This window comes from Oryctolagus cuniculus, chromosome 10, assembly GCF_051225735.1.
Source record: "Oryctolagus cuniculus isolate XC-2025 breed Fujian yellow rabbit chromosome 10, ASM5122573v1, whole genome shotgun sequence".
NCBI classification, from domain to species: domain Eukaryota; kingdom Metazoa; phylum Chordata; class Mammalia; order Lagomorpha; family Leporidae; genus Oryctolagus; species Oryctolagus cuniculus.
This window is the reverse complement of record NC_142876.1, coordinates 32,908,602-32,925,517: the sequence shown is the minus strand read 5'-3', so window position 1 is coordinate 32,925,517 and position 16,916 is coordinate 32,908,602. Positions and strand designations below refer to the sequence as shown.

Here is a 16,916-nt window from a genome sequence, read left to right as displayed (position 1 = left end):
GCGCGCAGCCTCCCGCCGCGCCGCGGGCCCCCGCACGCCCGGGCCCGGGGTGGTGTGTGTGAGTGTGTGAATGTGTGTGAGTGTGTGTGTGTGTGTGTGTGCGCGCGCCCTGCATGCAAAAGTTCACGTTGCCTCGCCTGGTCTCGCCGGGGCTTTGACTTTGCACCGAGCAGGAAGGGGCAGCCGGGGCCGAGGGGGCGGGATGCCGGTCCCGGCGAGTCTGCCGGGGAGGGGCGCGATTCCGGCCGGCCCGCGGGTGGGCAGCGATGCTGGCTCCATCCGAGTGGCCCGTTGGTGGCGGCGATGGTGGAAGAGTCGGGCTAGGAGCTCATTGAGTTTCGCCTAATCTGATCCCCCACCCCCACCCCGCCTTTGCACCCTCCCTCGGTCCTGCAGCCGGCTGCTTGGGCTGGCGTTGGTAGAGCGGACCCGGGAGGGGGAGGGGGTAGGAACATAGGAAAAGGGGTGGGAAGGCGGCAGGATATTTTTTTTTTTTTTTTTTTTTTTTGCTCTCTTTGTAACTTGCAGGTTAAGTGGAGCTAGAGAGCTACATTGTAGCCTAGTTGGATTTTTTTTTGGGGGGGTGGCATGTATCAGAATCTAACGTGTCGTTAATAGAAAGAAGATCAGGCGAGAAGTGGTCCAGCCGGCGAAGGTTGGTTTGTGCTTGTGTCGTGGCTGTGTGTTAGTCTTTTTTCTCGGAAACCTTAATCAATGGATTTGAGTCTGTTGTGCTCTCTGGTTTGGGGACTCTGAAAAGACAGGAATTCCCTTAAAAGCAGACGAATGCCCTTTTGAAAGCACGCATTGTGTGCCCTGGGCTTGGGAATTAAACGGCAGGCTTCCCCCTTCGGTGGTTTCCAGGGGGAAATCGCTCCGGAAAGGGAGCCCTTCAGTATCGATTTATTGTTTTTGTCTTTCAAACCATTATCTCTTCGACCAAAATACTGTCTGAGAAGTTCCACCGAGACAAAGTCAGGGAAACTGGACCGCGCAGATCTTCAGCAAGATGGTGATGACGGTGATGCTGGTTTGGGTGTCTGTTTGTGATGGAAGCATTGTTGGGTAATTGCAAATTCTGATCGGTAGAGCATGCTGGTTCTAAAAAAATAAGTTACTGCTGAAATGCCGTCTGCCAGCCCCCTCCCCTGCACACTACCAGTTCCCCTCCTCCCCCCACCCACACCGCTTACTACGATTCTGAAATCGGATCCAACTGGAAATATTTTCATTGGAGATCGGAAAGTTGTGCCGTTGCAAGTAGGAGATGAGGCTGGAGGAACTGAGAGTGCGGCAAGGGAGCTCTTACTGCCTCCGGATGCTGCATTTTGTTCTTTATGTGTGTCCGTGCGTGCGGGATTCTGAGTGTCTATCAGTCTGAAAGGACTGTTGAGGGAAGGATTTCCGATTCGTTTCCGTTTCAAATAAACTGTCCTGATAATCTCACGGTTGAGGTCTAATGCTAAAAGGGCCGTTTGTGTGTCTCTTTATGGCCACAGAAACTCCCCTCCACAAGGGCAGGGTATCCTGCCATTCTAGAAGTGACTTTTCCTTCCCAGCCACCTTCTGCTGCCCCCTCCCCAGCCACACCTCTCTCCCTAAAGTTTGCCTGCAGTCTATGGTCTCTAAGGAAATACAGATATTACTTGTTTGTCTCTTACATTCTTTTCCCTTTTCATTCCTTCACCCTTCATCCTGTTTATGTTCTTTTGCTGTAGGTTTGTACTAAAAGCTAATTTCATAGAGTAGCTGTCAAAAAAAAAAAAAAAATTCCCCACACCCCTTGGGCCCATGCTTTTTGCCCTCCTGTGGTTCTCACAGGTAGATTTCTTGGGTCCTGACCCAGACTCCTCTGCATTAGCAAGGTATGTTTGCGTTCAGTGGGGGCAGGGAGCAGAGATGAGGGGTTTGGAGAGAAAGGGTGTTGTCTGTGCAGGCCACTTCTGCAACTTGGGACAGACCTGGGTGCCCTGGAGTGCTTCCTTCACACACCCCAGTGGGATTTTGTTTGGCTGGGATGGGAAGGCGGGGCCAGCTGGCCAGGGGCATGTGAGGGAGGAGAAAGTTTGTAGCACTTGAAGATGTACCCAGTTTACACTCCCAGGTCACTCCCACCCCTTCTCCCTGATTTCTGTGGCTTCCACCCTTAATCGCCTGGGGGAAGGGAGGGAAAGGTTATCTCTTCTGCTCTGACCTGGGATTCCCAGGTTTTAGAGGGAAGTTGAAGGTACTGTGCATTCAATGCATTGCCTGTTTCCAGAAAAGGGAATGAGAAAGGAGAGTTGGGGGCCAAGCAGGGAGGAAGATATCAAGTATTGTTGAACATGGAGTATTTGCAGGCTAGGGTGGGGTGTGTAGTGTCAGAAGATAGGGAGACCTGGTACTCAGAATGCTGCTTGGCACACAACCTTCTCCCTCATTAAGGAACCAAAAAGTCTTGGTCTTGAGAAGTTGAGTTGGTGTTGGAGCTGGGTTGTGGGAGCTGCTGGCCACTATAGTAACCTGAGCTAAACATGCCAGGAGGTGGTGAGCAAAGCCTTTGGGAGCCAGAAGAGGGAAAGGGACTTGTCTCTCTTGGGGGTGGGGGGGAGAGATGTGTCACTGGGATAAACAAACCAGAGGTGGGGGAAGGGACGACTAGTAGTCAATCTAAGGAGGAGCATCCAAGAGGCAGCAGTATTGGCTGGCCAGGAAGGGGGCCACTTCTGGCTTGGCAGAAAATATCTACTGCCTTATATGTGCATGAATGGGCCAGGCAAGTGAAGGGTTGTAATCTGATCTTTTGTATGCTAACATCAGAATGTTACATAGGAAGGCTGTGCCAGGAGGCCCAGTTGCAGACTTCCCAGAGGGGAATCCTGGCTGTGTCCCTGATGGAACCCAACATCCCCTGGTGCTACGAAGCTCCCGGTTATGTATTTGCGTTACTCATAGTGAGCAATACTGCGTGGAATCTTTGTAGAGTTTAGGTGAAAATGATCAGTGGGGAGAGGCAGGAGAAGAAAGAACTAGGTGTGGAGGCACTTGTCTCTGGGTTCCTTGTTCTGTTTCTGCAGTTATCTTAACTTTGAATTCCATTAGGGGAAAAATTGATACTTCTCTGGCACAGAAACACAGGTCTAAAAGAGGAGAGTTCTCACAACGTGGTCATTATTTTTAGTTGTGCCTCATCTCTGCCCCATGCTTCCCTATAATATGCAAAAGAAAGAAGAAGAGACACATAGCCAGCCTGATGGGACATCCTTTCTGGGTTCCTGTGGAGACACTGAAACTTGGCTGGGCCTTGGCCTCCCAGAATGCCAGTTTTTCCCTTGGAGACTTGCAGTTTTAATTGAAACCAGAAAGCTATTGAAGGCAGACCAGGGCAATGAAATCCTGTTTTCTCTGATGCACGGGAATGGGATTTTTTTTTTTTTTTTTTTTTTGCTGATGGCCTTTCAAGTTTTGCTCCTGACAGAAGAATGGGGTAAATGATAATTAACACTTTCAGATTGCAGGGATTTGCCATGCCTTAAAAGTGGAAAGTTGTTCCATCGTTTATCCAGGGACTCAGTGTATGAGAGAGTCTTAGCAGGGACCAGGGGACAAGAGGCTGCTTCTGACCCAGAGAGTTAGGTGGCACTGGGCTGAAGAAAGAAAGCCTCTTAGAGTTCCTGCCACCCTTCATTTTGCCTGGTCCTTCAGGTCCTGTGAAGAAGGGACTAAAACAGTCCAATTCCATGCCTATTCTATGGCATGTTAGGAAACACGATGAGTTTCATCCAAGTTTTTGGGCCAGAGTTGGGTAAGCACACTGTCATCAGTTTAAGCTTCTTTTACAGCAGTTTCTAAAGACAACTTCGATGTTTCACTAACTCCTTTTTTTTTTTAAATTTATTTATTTGACAGATAGAGTTAGACAGTGAGAGAGAGAGACAGAGAGAAAGGTCTTCCTTCCATTGGTTCACCCCCTAAGTGGCCACTATGGCCAGAGCTACGCCAATCCGAAGCCAGGAGCCAGGTGCTTCTTCCTGGTCTCCCATGTGCATGCAGGGGCCCAAGCACTTGGGCCATCCTCCACTGCCTTCCTGGGCCACAGCAGAGAACTGGACTGGAAGAGGAGCAACCGGGACTAGAACCCGGTGCCCATATGGGATGCCAGTGCCACAGGTGGAGGATTAACCAAGTGAGCCACGGCATCAGCCCCGATGTTTCACTAACTCTTTGTGAGGGTGGCAGGCACCTGGCCAGCTAAAGAGTTGATCAGTGCAGAAAAGAAGATACCAATATGCGCACAATGTGGACTTCATGAGTGCAAGGGGATGATGCAACTCTTCATTTTTGCTCAGCTCTGAGTGTTCATTGCTGTTTTCACCTAGTGTTCTATTAGATTTTAATGCTCCCTGATAAAGAGTTTGGGGATCATGACCTCAGATGACTGAGTCTAAGTTGATGATCCTTAGAGTTCTCATCTAGAAGTTTTGTAGATCTGAGCAGCTTTACTTTTAGAGATTGTGTGTCTGTGTGTGTGTGCTTTGTTTTACCTTGTAAGGTTGAAAGAAGACTTTCTAATGGTCTTTACCTTAGAAACCAGCAGTTGACTTCCTATTCTGTTCAGGGCAAATGATGCCAAAGTCAAATGAAGGATGGGTGCAGAGGATCCCTTAGTAGGGGTGACCATGCCCTCTCTGGGAGCTGATACTGGATTATGTGCAGCAGATCCATGTGAAACAAGCATGGGCAAAGCCAGCTGAGCTGATCCCCAGGCAGCCAAGACCCTGCCTTCCCATGTGCTGGCCAGGGATAATGGATGAATAGTGAGTAGAGAGGAGTTACAAAATTTAATCAGCTTAGAAAATCATTCCTTCATCCAACTTATCTTTTGCCTCTAAAAATTACTGCCTTTCACATGCATGGTGTATAAAGTACATCTTTGTATCACATCTACTCCCTTGAGTATTTTAAGAAGGGAGTCCAGGTGAGCGTTTTATCCCCTTTCTGAACATGAGGCAGTGGATACACTGAGTTGCTTGAAAGGACACAGTTACTAGACGACCTGGGGCCAGACAGCTTCAATAAAGTGTGAGGCACTGAAACCTGAAGTGACAAGATCTGTCTTGGATCTTACCCCAACTCCTTCCCAGTTAAATGACCCCAGAAAGTTATTCAACCTCTCTGAACCTCAGCAACCTAATCAGTAAAATAGGGATAAAGATGTTTACCCGGCCTGCTTCTCAGGTTTGTCAGTATTAAATAAATAGCTGATTTCTGTTATTGAATTCGGGGAGGAGTCCCATTCTGTCTGTTGGAAACCGACACATATCTCCTTGGAATGACCGGAAATACTCACAAAGGTCTGTTACGGTTGCAGTAATTCAACTAATTTGTGTATATACCTATGTCTGTGTTTATGGGAATATGTATATGTTTACATTAGTTGAATTATTCACTACCTACTATGCCGTGTGTATCTGAGACTCAGTATCTCCTGGAATATCTGGCTGGACTCATGGGTGTACTGGTCCTCAGGAAATGGTCTTTGAATTAAAAGTTAGGAAAAGGAGACTGGCGTTGTGGCATAGCAGGCTTTGCCATCCCTTGCAATGACAGTATTACATATCAGAGTGCTCATGGTTCTAATCCCAGCTGCTCCACTTCCAATCCAGCTCTCTGCTGGTGGCCTGGGAAAGCAGTGGAAGATGATCCAGGCGTTTGAGCCCCTGCTACCCATGTGGGAGACCTAGCTGGAGTTTCTGACTCTTGGCCTTGGCCTGGCCCAGTCCCACTTGTTGTAGCCATTTGGGCAGTGAAGTGGATGGAAAAACCTATTTCTCCCTTTCTCTGTCAGTCTGTCTTTCAAATAAACAATTTTTTTAGAAAACATTAAGCAAAAAGAAAAATGACACAAAAACAGACAGGAGAGGCTGGGGGGAAAGGTCACCACCATGGTTGAGCAGTGACTTTCAGGGGAGAATTTCTGGCCTCATTAAAGAAAGAACTGGTAGTAGGGTTCCCTTTGTCCTAGCAAATCCAGTACATTCTTTGTAATAGGAGAGATCTTCCCAGTCCTTTTGCTCTCTGACACTTCTCTGCCCCTCCTGTCCTCCTTTCCCATGATATCGGGCTCACCCTGCCTGGCAGCCTGTTCCAGGCAGCCTGTAGTGTTCTCAAGTGAACCTCATTTTATGTAACACCATGAGACTCTGCTCTGGTCAGACTGGTTCCCTGGCTGACCCTGGGCACTCTTTCCCCGGCCCACCTCCACATCTTGGCTCTCTCTGTCACCTCCTATTTGGAAAGTGCCCTGACAGATCCCTTTTAACCAGCATCTCCACCTCTTTGGCCAGCTGGTACCACCCAGCTTCCTCAATGGGGACTTGCTGGAGCATGAGGCCTGGAGCGTGAGTCTGGCAATCAGCTCATGCTGCTTGGCTGTTTGTTCCTTATAACTCCCCAGGCTAGCGGTCCTTGAAAAAAGGGGCCAAGTTGGCCCCACAAGGCCTTGTGCATGCATATGAACAATATCCTTTATATGAGTGGATCACAGAATTTATGTAGAGAGAGAATAATGACACTAAATGTTGTTTACTGTGTGCTAACCCTCTGCAATGTGAAGAAACAGAAATCCTCTTAGAGTAAATAATATCTACTTACATGAAAGGCTTTATTTTTGTATTTTTGGCTATCTTTCAGGGGAATTGGCCAGTCTCAGTTTTTCCCCTCAGAACCAGAGTTAATGAAGTTTCACCACATTTTCATCCCTTAAGTCACCAACTCACTCATTCACTCAATCATCAGCTATTTATTAAGTGCCTACTAGATACTTCTGGCCACTCTAACGTGTGCAGCTCTTGACTTTCTCTGAACATTCGAATTGTGTTTGTTGTCTACCACACTCACTTTGGCACTTGAACATGCAATCTCCTTTGTTGCTGAAGTCCAAGTGCTTCTCCACTCCTTGGTGGCTGAGTGTGCTTGGCCACAATGTAAAAGAGAGAAGGCTGAGCAGAGCAGACATGAAGAAAATTCCAGAAGATGCTTAGGGGCTAGGCTGCAGGCAGGGCTGACCACCTGTTAGCATAGGATCTGGGACAAGTGGTGTTGTCTTTCTGCTCCTAAGCTTGACTCATCAGAAAAAAAAAAAAAAGACTTTGGATTAATGAGGGTGTCCCATCTGACATTCTGTGGTCCTATGAGTCCCAGGCATTTTAAGGCTTTCTTAAAGCCCAGCCCTCCTCAAAACCATTTAGTGATATCTCCGAGAATGTCCAAAAAACTCCCCTGAGGACGAATGTACTTTGTTCAGTGTTTGATGTGGTTGGAAGAGTGACAGAAAGACATGGTGGTGGCCTGGGGTAAACATAAGGAGGATCTCCCCAGGTAGAACAGGAGAGTCACATGTGGAGATCAGGGACAGAGATAAGGAGATGGTAAGCTAAGTGGGAAGCCAGTGATTATCCATATCTCCTCTGAAGCCTGGCTGTCTTTGGTGAAATAACTGAGTTGATAGAAGAGAATTCTGTTGCTCCTGCTTCCTATGCTCAGTAGGCATCTGGAATCTCTGCTGGGGACCCTCACCTCCCCGGTGAGGGACTGGGCATCAATTCCCTAGGTGTATTTTTTTTAAAAAAAAAGATTTATTTTACTTATTTGAAAGGCAGAGTTACAGAGAGAAAGTGGAGATATAGACATTTTATCTGCTGATTCACTGCTGAAATGGCTGCAATAGTTGGGCTGGGCCAGGGAGAAGCCAGGAGCTAGGAGTTTCATCTGCACATGGTCCACTCTCTACTGCTTTCCCAAGCTCATTAACAGGGAGCTGGTTCAGAAGCAGGGCAGCAGGGACTGGGGCCTGTGCCCATAACGGATGCCAGCGCAGGCATGAGGGTTAACCACAACACTGCCTCCCCTCCCCAGGTGTATTTTAAAGAGCCTGGAAGTTGGGCCTGGGGCAGTGCTGCAGGTGTGATGCTCTGCTACATCGTCATAGCACCTGGGTTGCCCTGCCATGTGGATGACCTGTGCTCAGTAATGGCTGGAGGGGTTGGTTAGTGTGCGGTTTTTTAATCAGAGGGAGTGACTCACCGTTTGTTTAAAGCCAGAGCCCTCTGATTTGGTTTGGGGTGGGATTAGGAAACAGGCACCTGGAAAGCCCCGAAGGACTTCTGACTCACCTTGAAGCTCTTCAGGTCCTCCAGCCGGAGGAAGTCTCTGCAAGCTCCTGAGATGCGACAAATGACTTTTACCTTGGGGTCTTGTGAGGGGTTCGGGATAAAAAGGACTAAAATGAGAAACAAGCAGTGATGTTAGCCAAAGTGAGTAAAACTCATCTGTTCATTATTCTTCCCATCACTGATTCACAGTTTTTCCAGTGGAAAGGAACTACTTGGCATTTGAACTTGGGGCCAGGAGAGGTAAGGGGATTAGAGAGGCAGATTTGATGCATCTGACACAGTTGCCTGAGAACCCTCAATGGAAGCAGTAGCAGCTTTGATGGGCTTGAAGCAGAATAATGAAATGTGGGTGGCGAGCTGCGTGAAGTTGTTGGTGTCTGTGACCTATTGTTTTTTGAGCAATGAAATCTTTGTTTTTTCAAAGTATTGATTAATAGTGTTGGCTAACAAGGGTGATTTGATGTGAAAGCTCTATGGGCCCTCTTTCCGCTCATCACTTTGCACTCCAGAGCTCCATTACAATCAGATTTTAAATAGTCTCAGCATTTCAATTTGTGTGAGCCATTGTGCCTGGTACTCTTTGGCCAGACAGGTCTGCTATGAAAAGTGGCTTTTGCTCTTGGACATGGGGCAGAATACCTGGAGAGACGATGCTTTGCTCAAATGGGAAGCTTGGGTCTGCAGCTTCAGTAGGAAGATGACCCAAAGTGGAGTTTTCTGTTTGATCAGAGCTAGGGTTTTGTCAGGGAAGGTTTCAATGGGATGTATTTGGGACTTTAAGAAAGAAGTGGAACTGGGGCATTCTTGGTGGGCAGCATAACTTGGCTTAGGGGCAGAGGTGGAATGAAGTAAAAGTGTGAATTTGGAACTTCCCCAAGGACATGAATGATAATCACACGCTTGTGCTGCATCTAGTAGCAGCAGGGTAGTGATGAAAATGAAGGCCCAGATGGCTGGTTTTGAGAGGCAGGCCACCATGGCAGGCACCTTGATGATGTGGGATATTCTGTCCATAGTGGGAAGCACAAAACCCAAGGTTCTGTAAATTGGACTCAATCTACATATCCAGTGTTTTAATTAAAACTCATCAACTCTTGTAACTTTTTGATTCAGCAAAATCAGTTTGTGCATGGATGGTAAATATGATTGAGACCAGACTCTGAACGGTTTTGTGGGGATGCCAAGAGATATAGAAATCAAAGTCTCTGCACTCAATCTGGGTGGAAGGAGACATAAGAATTCACAAGAACCAGTGGAGGGGCAGCAGTGGGCAGCCATCAGGCTCAGGGATCAGCATCTCCAAGGATCAGGTAAATCAGAGATGTTTCAAGGAGTCATTGGGACTTGAGGCAAGGCTTGTACAGTGAGGTAGTCTTAGGTAGAAACACAGCAGCAGGGGAGATCTATTGCTTGGACATGAAGATGGGAGAAGGGAAGCAATTCAATGTGGGGTTCCGAAGGATGTCAGGCAGCAGGACAGAGGTGATGGTGTATTACAAGAAACAGGCCAAGGCTGTGTCTCTCCTGAGCTGAAATGGGGAGCCATGACTGCAGTCTTTTAAGGTGCAGGGAGTGCAGGCCTGATGATCTGTAGGCTGTGCCAGATTGAGACTTCCAAGCAAACCACACAGGAAAGCAACCAGGCATCTGACTCTGCCACCTACCTCTAGGTCCTCTCTACCACTAACTCCAAAGTATGGGATTCAAAAGAGGTATTTTTAGATAAAAAAAAAATAAGACTACCTACAAAGGCATTTCAAAATGTTTGTGGATGAAGCAAGACAACTTTGAAATCCATACATAGTTTTTTCATAATATGCATTTTCCATGAACTTTGTGAAGACTCCCAGTATGCATGGATTTCAGTTTTCCTGGCATCAAAAGAAGCTTATCTTTTAATTCCATTTTCCATTATTTTTTTAAATGACGTTTTTATAGGCATTTGGACTGGGGCGCAGCTACTCTGGGGTGCATAAGAGCTCTGTGATACTGCTATTCATCTTCAGGAGTTTAATGTATAATTAGAGAAAGACTTACAGGGGTTTTGGTAACAATGCACTGTTTACATGCTGGTTTAGGATAGTGAGAGGAGAGGCTTCATAAAGGATGGGCTGGAGAGCTAATTTTGTTTAGCTCTTTGATATGCCTCACATCTCCTTTGGTACAGGAGCACAAACATTTAAGTGTTGAATTACACTTCATGTTCAAGTGACAGTGAACAAAGCAATTGCTAAATCAGATGGCTGAGAAGTGAAGGAATTTGAATTAAGACTGAACAAATAGTTTGATGGAAGTTAAAGGGCCTTCTGGAATTTATTATCTATTCTGTCATTTGGTTGATCCCCATTGCCTTCAAATTAGTCTGTCATTTGCATCCCCAACTTACAGTGTAGTGGAGGACCACAGTGTAAGTGGCCATAAATGTTAGCTGTTGGGAGATTGGTGACATTGTGGCTCAAATAACATTCAGAGTCAGAAAGGACTCTATCCATGGCTTCAATAAGACCCTCAACTTTTGTTTTCTTACCTATAAAACATGCACATTTCTGGATTAAATCAGTAAATGAAACTAACTAAGATAACAAACTTAAGTAAATTAAAGCATATGAGATACAGGTAAAAGGGATCATTTTCTATATCATCTGGATCTGTCTGCCCTACTTGAACAGTAAATATTATGATCACAATAATTTCTTACAAGTCTACCATATTTAACCTTTCTGTCATTATTTTTAATATATTTTTTTACTATTCTCCTTTCAAGATTCTGTGAAGAGAATAGAAAGGGCAATATGATACCCAGAAAGGTTAAGTTACATGGAAGTCAGATAGAGCAACCATGAGGTTTTGGTAAAAAGCAGGCATCTTAATGTGAGAGTAAGATGCTTTGGAATCATACAGGCCTGGATTTGACTGTGGGTACTGTGGATCTGGCACAGGTGGTGTGTGTCCTTGAGCAAATTATTAACCATACTGGACCTTCATTCCACATCTGTAAAATGAGGACAGGCTCTCCTGCACCATGGGGCTGTTGTATGGATTAATCTGATAATGACCGTAAAGGGCATTGGTTGCATTTGCATCCTCTTACACTGAGAGTGCACTGATAGCACTGAGGAACACAGGCAACAAGTCGTACCAAAGCCAGAGCCAGCCCGCAGCCTTGAGGATTGGCCTAGCCATTACCGTAGAGATATTTCCCTGGGAGACAGGGCTAAGACTCATGTTGTTGTGCTGTATTGTTGGCTCCCAAAGGAGGCACTATTTTTGCAGCCAGAACTGGAACAGTTGATTAAGAGACAGTGTGCCCAACCTCAAGTCCCAGCAGTTTGATTGTGGTTCCCTTCCTGTCATGGAGATTCCCAAGCATGGAGACTGATGCTGTATGTGTGGCTTAGTGTTCAACTCAGCCAACTTAGCTGGGCATAGCTTCAGAGCCAACAGGATCTTGTAAAGTGGTGGAAGGTCCCAGCCCCACCTTTGAATGCCCTCTGATTGTCAGGCTAAGGAGACAAGACTTAGTACCTAGTAAAGTAGGGGCAGGAAGGGGCCATAGAACTCATCTCATCCCAGCTCCTCATTCTAAGAATTAAGATAGGGAGACTCAGGTAGAAAAAGGAACTTGTCTTAGGTCAACCAAATACAAATGACAGAGCAAGGAATTGAGTCTGGAATTACTGATTGAACCCAATGGTATGTTCTCTTAAACACAAACAAACTGGGAACAGGGACATAGCAATACTAAAATGACTGCAAAGCATTCAAGTTAGCAGGTAGACATTAAACTAGTTGTATGTTCTTCCCATTGTGTAGGGAGATGCAGGAGGTTGGTTTCCAGTCCCTCTTCAGAGGTTTACCTGAGATCTGTGAGAAGGAAGTACTTAGACAAATGCTGACTTGAGTGACACACACTATGGGATCAAATCAAGTTTAACAACATCAAAAAAAGTGAATACTTACTAAGATGATTCCAGTATGTTTTTTCATAATTATTATCTCACTTAATCTTCAATTACTGCTCAAAACAACCCTTAAGGTAGGATTATTACTCAATTTCCAAATGAGACTTGAAAAGATTAAAAATGTTTCCCAAGAGTGCAATTACTGGATGGGAACGAGGCTAAGTAAGCTAAACCTGTGACATAAAATCCATGATACTTCCATTTTCCTTTTCAAGGAGAGACAGTTTCTCTTGGCCAGTTACTCTATGGATTCATGATGCCCTGAAATGTGTAGAGACACATTTAATACACAGCTACTTCCCTTCTGGAGCTTCTTCTCTGGTAGGAGAGGTAGACAAGTAAATGAATTACTGAAATACAGTTTGCCAAATGCTTGGATATTAGAATGCCCAGGGAAGTAAGAGCAAGACTATGTGTGTATATCTGTTTTCAGTATATTCAGAGAAAGTAGCAGAAATGGATGCTTGGCCAGTCTACATGGAGTAGGTGAAATCTGGGCCGGTTCTTGAAAGGTACCTTAGTGTTAATCCATTGGAGAAAGGAGAAAGGGCAGACCAGCCAGAGGCACCAATAGGGAAACATAGTTGGACAAATCAGTGGGCTTGGGTGATCTGCAGCCCATGAGGTGCTGCTGGAGAATGTGGTGGATAAGGACTCAGAGAATGCTTCTCGGTGGAGGTAAATGTGATCAGTAAAGAATTATGCAAATGTTTAGTAGTTCAAAAAAGCCATCCAGTAGAAGCTTTGTCTTTTGCTGTAGGCCACTGATATATTTTCAGTGTGAGAGAACTGTGGTGTAGGGCTGCTTTTGCCATAGTTGATTGAAAACTGGGTAGGTGCTGGGTCACTTGATCAATTTGCCAGTGTTTATGGAGCATTTATTCTGGGTGTTTCTGCAGAAGTAAAGATTTTAAGAAATATTACTCAAGAGTCAAAGACACCTGAGTCAAATGGTGTCTGGCTGGCCTTTGACACAGCCTCTCATTCAACGTTCACTATATGGATTATTTGTAGTGTCTCTCCATGTAACAGAAACTGAGCTAGACTCTGGAGACACCATGGTGAATACAGTAGACACAGGTCCTAACCGTCAATGGCTTACCATCTAGTGAAGGGGGCAGAGCTAAAATCAAGGGTGGCACAAGCATGTATTATAAACTAAGTACTAGGAAAGAAAAATTCAGTGCTGCGGCCGGCGCCGCGGCTCACTAGGCTAATCCTCCGCCTAGCGGCGCCGGCACACCGGGTTCTAGTCCCGGTTGGGGCGCCGGATTCTGTCCCGGTTGCCCCTCTTCCAGGCCAGCTCTCTGCTGTGGCCAGGGAGTGCAGTGGAGGATGGCCCAGGTGCTTGGGCCCTGCACCCCATGGGAGACCAGGAGAAGCACCTGGCTCCTGGCTCCTGGCTCCTGCCATCGGATCAGCGTGGTGCGCCGGCCGCAGCGCGCCGGCCACGGCGGCCATTGGAGGGTGAACCAACGGCAAAGGAAGACCTTTCTCTCTGTCTCTCTTTCACTGTCCACTCTGCCTGTCAAAAAAAAAAAAAAAAAAAAAAAAAAAAAATTCAGTGCTGCAAAGGCACAAAGCAGGGAGTTTTGTTTTGGTTAGTTAAGATTAGAGAAGAAATGTTTCGCCTTATCCTGACTTTTGAAGAGTCATTCACTTAAAGGGGTAGGATGACAAGTCCAGGTGCATGCAAAGTTGCGTGGAAAACCATAGTGACTCCCCGCTAAGTACTGTAGAAGACATAGAGAAAAATGAATTAAAAAACCACCCTCAATGCCAAAGTCAATCAGTCTGTTGCCAGAATCTTACAAGGGATTCTTATAACTACAGACTGATGAAACTGGGTAAAAAATATGTTTGTTTACTTATCTGTAACCAGGTAGGGTCACCCTCCATCCTTTTGCATCATTTGCCCCCTTAGATCAGAAATTCACAGTTTCTGTCAACTAGAAAAACAGAAAGTCATCAGATCTACTGCATTAGCAACAAAAACTAAAGCCTATACCTTCCCCCACATCATTCTACATATTCTCAAAGGCTACAGCTCTCAGAAACCAATGGGCAAGAATGAGTTGGAAATGTAGCAGAGAATGGACATGAGGACATTCACTCTGGGAGGAGTAAAATTTACTTCATCAAATAAAGTTCTTAAATAGGCATGAAGAAATCTTCATCACTGTGCATATTGTAGATTTCAGTTCTGAGTTTAAAGAATCTGATAGATTAACTCCCTTTTCACTCAGGAAAATATTAGTGAATGAATGTCTGCTATCAGTGGTGTCCTGATAAATGCTTAACACCCCATTCTCCAGATTTTTTAAACCCTGATTTGCAAAGTATGCTGATTTCCGTGGTATAAGCATTCCCACCATTGCCAATTTTCAAGCTACCAACTTAAAGCCACTGGATGTGATTTGGGGGAGAGGTATACATGTTGGGAAGTCATAAGTCCAGAGGGCTAGTCGTAGCATACCCCTGTTTCTGTTCCTTGGAGCTGAGCTAACCCCTAACAATGGCAACAGCTGTAAGAGGAGGATTTGACTCACTTCACAATAGATGGGAGATAGATTAAAATCAGTCCAATATTTCCTCTAGTTCTTATCATCAAGACAGCAGAAAAGAGATAGAATCCAACATGAGGACTGAAGAGCAGTCAAAATAAGGTAAAATTAATATTATCTTGAACATTATCTACTATAACAGCCAAATGAGAATTATAGAAAGCTGTCCAGCATCTTCAATAAGAAACATGACCCAGTGGAACAGGAACATGAAGGTCCAAGGAGGGTGCATGCTGAGATGAAAGACATCAGAGCCAGATGCAAGAAGGAACGAAGCCAACGAAGATTGCAGGGTACAAGACGTACATGCGCAAAACCAGAAATCCACAATGGAGTCAGTAAAATGAAGGACTGGTGGAAAATAGAATCAAGTTGCTATAGTAGAATGTATTTCGGAAAGTGTGCTCTCCAACAATGCAAAAGGAATAAATGACACTAGTGGGAGCAAGAATGATAGAAATGGAAGACAGAGATGAGAATTCTCAACATGTGACTACAAGGAAAAGTTAGAAGCCAGAATTATTGAATGGAATAAATAACCAGAGGGAATGTTCCAGGGAACATTCCAGAACTTGGGATCACCTGCATCTGTAGATCCTCAAGGCTCATCCTGTTCCATGAAAACTGAAGGGAGATAGAGTCACACAATACTTATTTTGTCATTAATAAAATGCTAATGTAATGGAGAAGACAATCTTCAAGCATCCACATAGGATGCGCAATGTATCTAGCCTCTGTTTTCTGTTAGTGTAAGTGCTAGAAAACATTCTACAGAGTTAGGAGACAAAAAGTTCTGACCTGAGAGTTATATGTCAGCCTAATGCCTTTTCCGTGTGAAGATGACAGAAGTGCCTGGTGTTGTGGGGATATGCTGAATGTAGAGCCGAGTCACACACAGGGTGAAGAGTGGGGGGAATCTGGAAACGTCCCAGATGAAACAGATGACCCTTCCTAGATCTGTGAGATCTGTCGGCAAGATCCCATGAGGTGCACAGGTTAGGTAATTAATACTTTTCTGGTTTATAGTTAATTTTTACACAAATACATAAAAGTTGAATGTATTTTTTTATTTTTTTATGTTTTTAATTTTTTTGACAGGCAGAGTGGACAGTGAAAGAGAGAGACAGAGAGAAAGGTCTTCCTTTGCCGTTGGTTCACCCTCCAATGGCCGCCGCGGCCGGCGTGCTGCGGCCGGCACACCGCGCTGATCGGATGGCAGGAGCCAGGAGCCAGGTGCTTTTCCTGGTCTCCCATGGGGTGCAGGACCCAAGCACCTGGGCCATCCTCCACTGCACTCCCTGGCCACAGCAGAGAGCTGGCCTGGAAGAGAGGCAACCTGGACAGAATCCGGCGCCCCGATCGGGACTAGAACCCGGTGTGCCGGCGCCGCTAGGCGGAGGATTAGCCTAGTGAGCCACGGCGCCGGCCAAAAGTTGAATGTATTAATGTGGTGCCATGTGATGTCCTGATATATGAATACACTGTATAGTGGTCAAATCAGGGTAGATATATCTGTTCCATCAAACATTTTTAATCTCTTTATGGTAAAAACATATAAAATCCTCTCTTCTAGTTTTCCCAAAAATATATACTATATCATTGTTGTCACTGGTCACCATACTGTGCAGTAGGGCACCAGAACTACCAACAAAACCCAAAATTAATATAAAAATGAAGAAATAATAAACATAACCTAGTGAAGTAGGTCAGGAAGATTTCATTTTTACCATTTTGTTGAGACACTGAGGCTGGAATAAGGCCTATGAGGACTCCCAAGTGGCAGAGTGAGTCCCAAGATTCACATATTTTAACTCCCATTGAAAATATAAAGGGCTTTGTTAGTTTTTCAATGTCAACCCTTTAGAAAGCACAGTCAGGCTGATGATGTCCTGCATGCAAATTGTGCCTTGGGAGCCAGGTGGATAGGAGAAGTAGCCAATGCTGAGAAGCCCAGCTTCAGTTGATCTATTCATTTATTAATTCTGTCAGCCACATTTCTGAATGTTCAGCATGTGTTGAGTGTTGGGTTAGGCACTGGGATTAGAGAAATGGACAAAATGCAACTGATACCTGCCCTCAAGAGGCTCAGAGTACTGCTGTTAGGAGAAGTACCTTGAAATTCAGAATTATAGGAGCTCATGGTCAAGACCCTAGATGGGATAAGTGCCTAGACCAGGCAAAACCCAGACACTGGTTCTCAGGCTGCAGCAGTCAGAAGCATGTGGCGGGCTTGGGAA

The 16,916-nt window shown here is 45.5% G+C and overlaps 1 protein-coding gene across 2 annotated transcripts in view; it reads left to right on the top strand.

Moving 5' to 3' along the window:
* Positions 1-16,916, top strand: part of SETBP1 (SET binding protein 1) — a 386,548-nt gene that overhangs the window by 1,981 nt on the left and 367,651 nt on the right. Inside the window, exon 1 of one of the 2 annotated variants that reach the window (XM_017344139.4) lies at positions 36-655. The exons of the other annotated variant lie outside the window; for it this stretch is intronic. The gene's annotated coding sequence lies outside the window, so the exon portion shown is untranslated. Of the gene's footprint in view, positions 1-35; positions 656-16,916 lie in introns of those variants that run through there. 2 annotated transcript variants of the gene reach the window in all.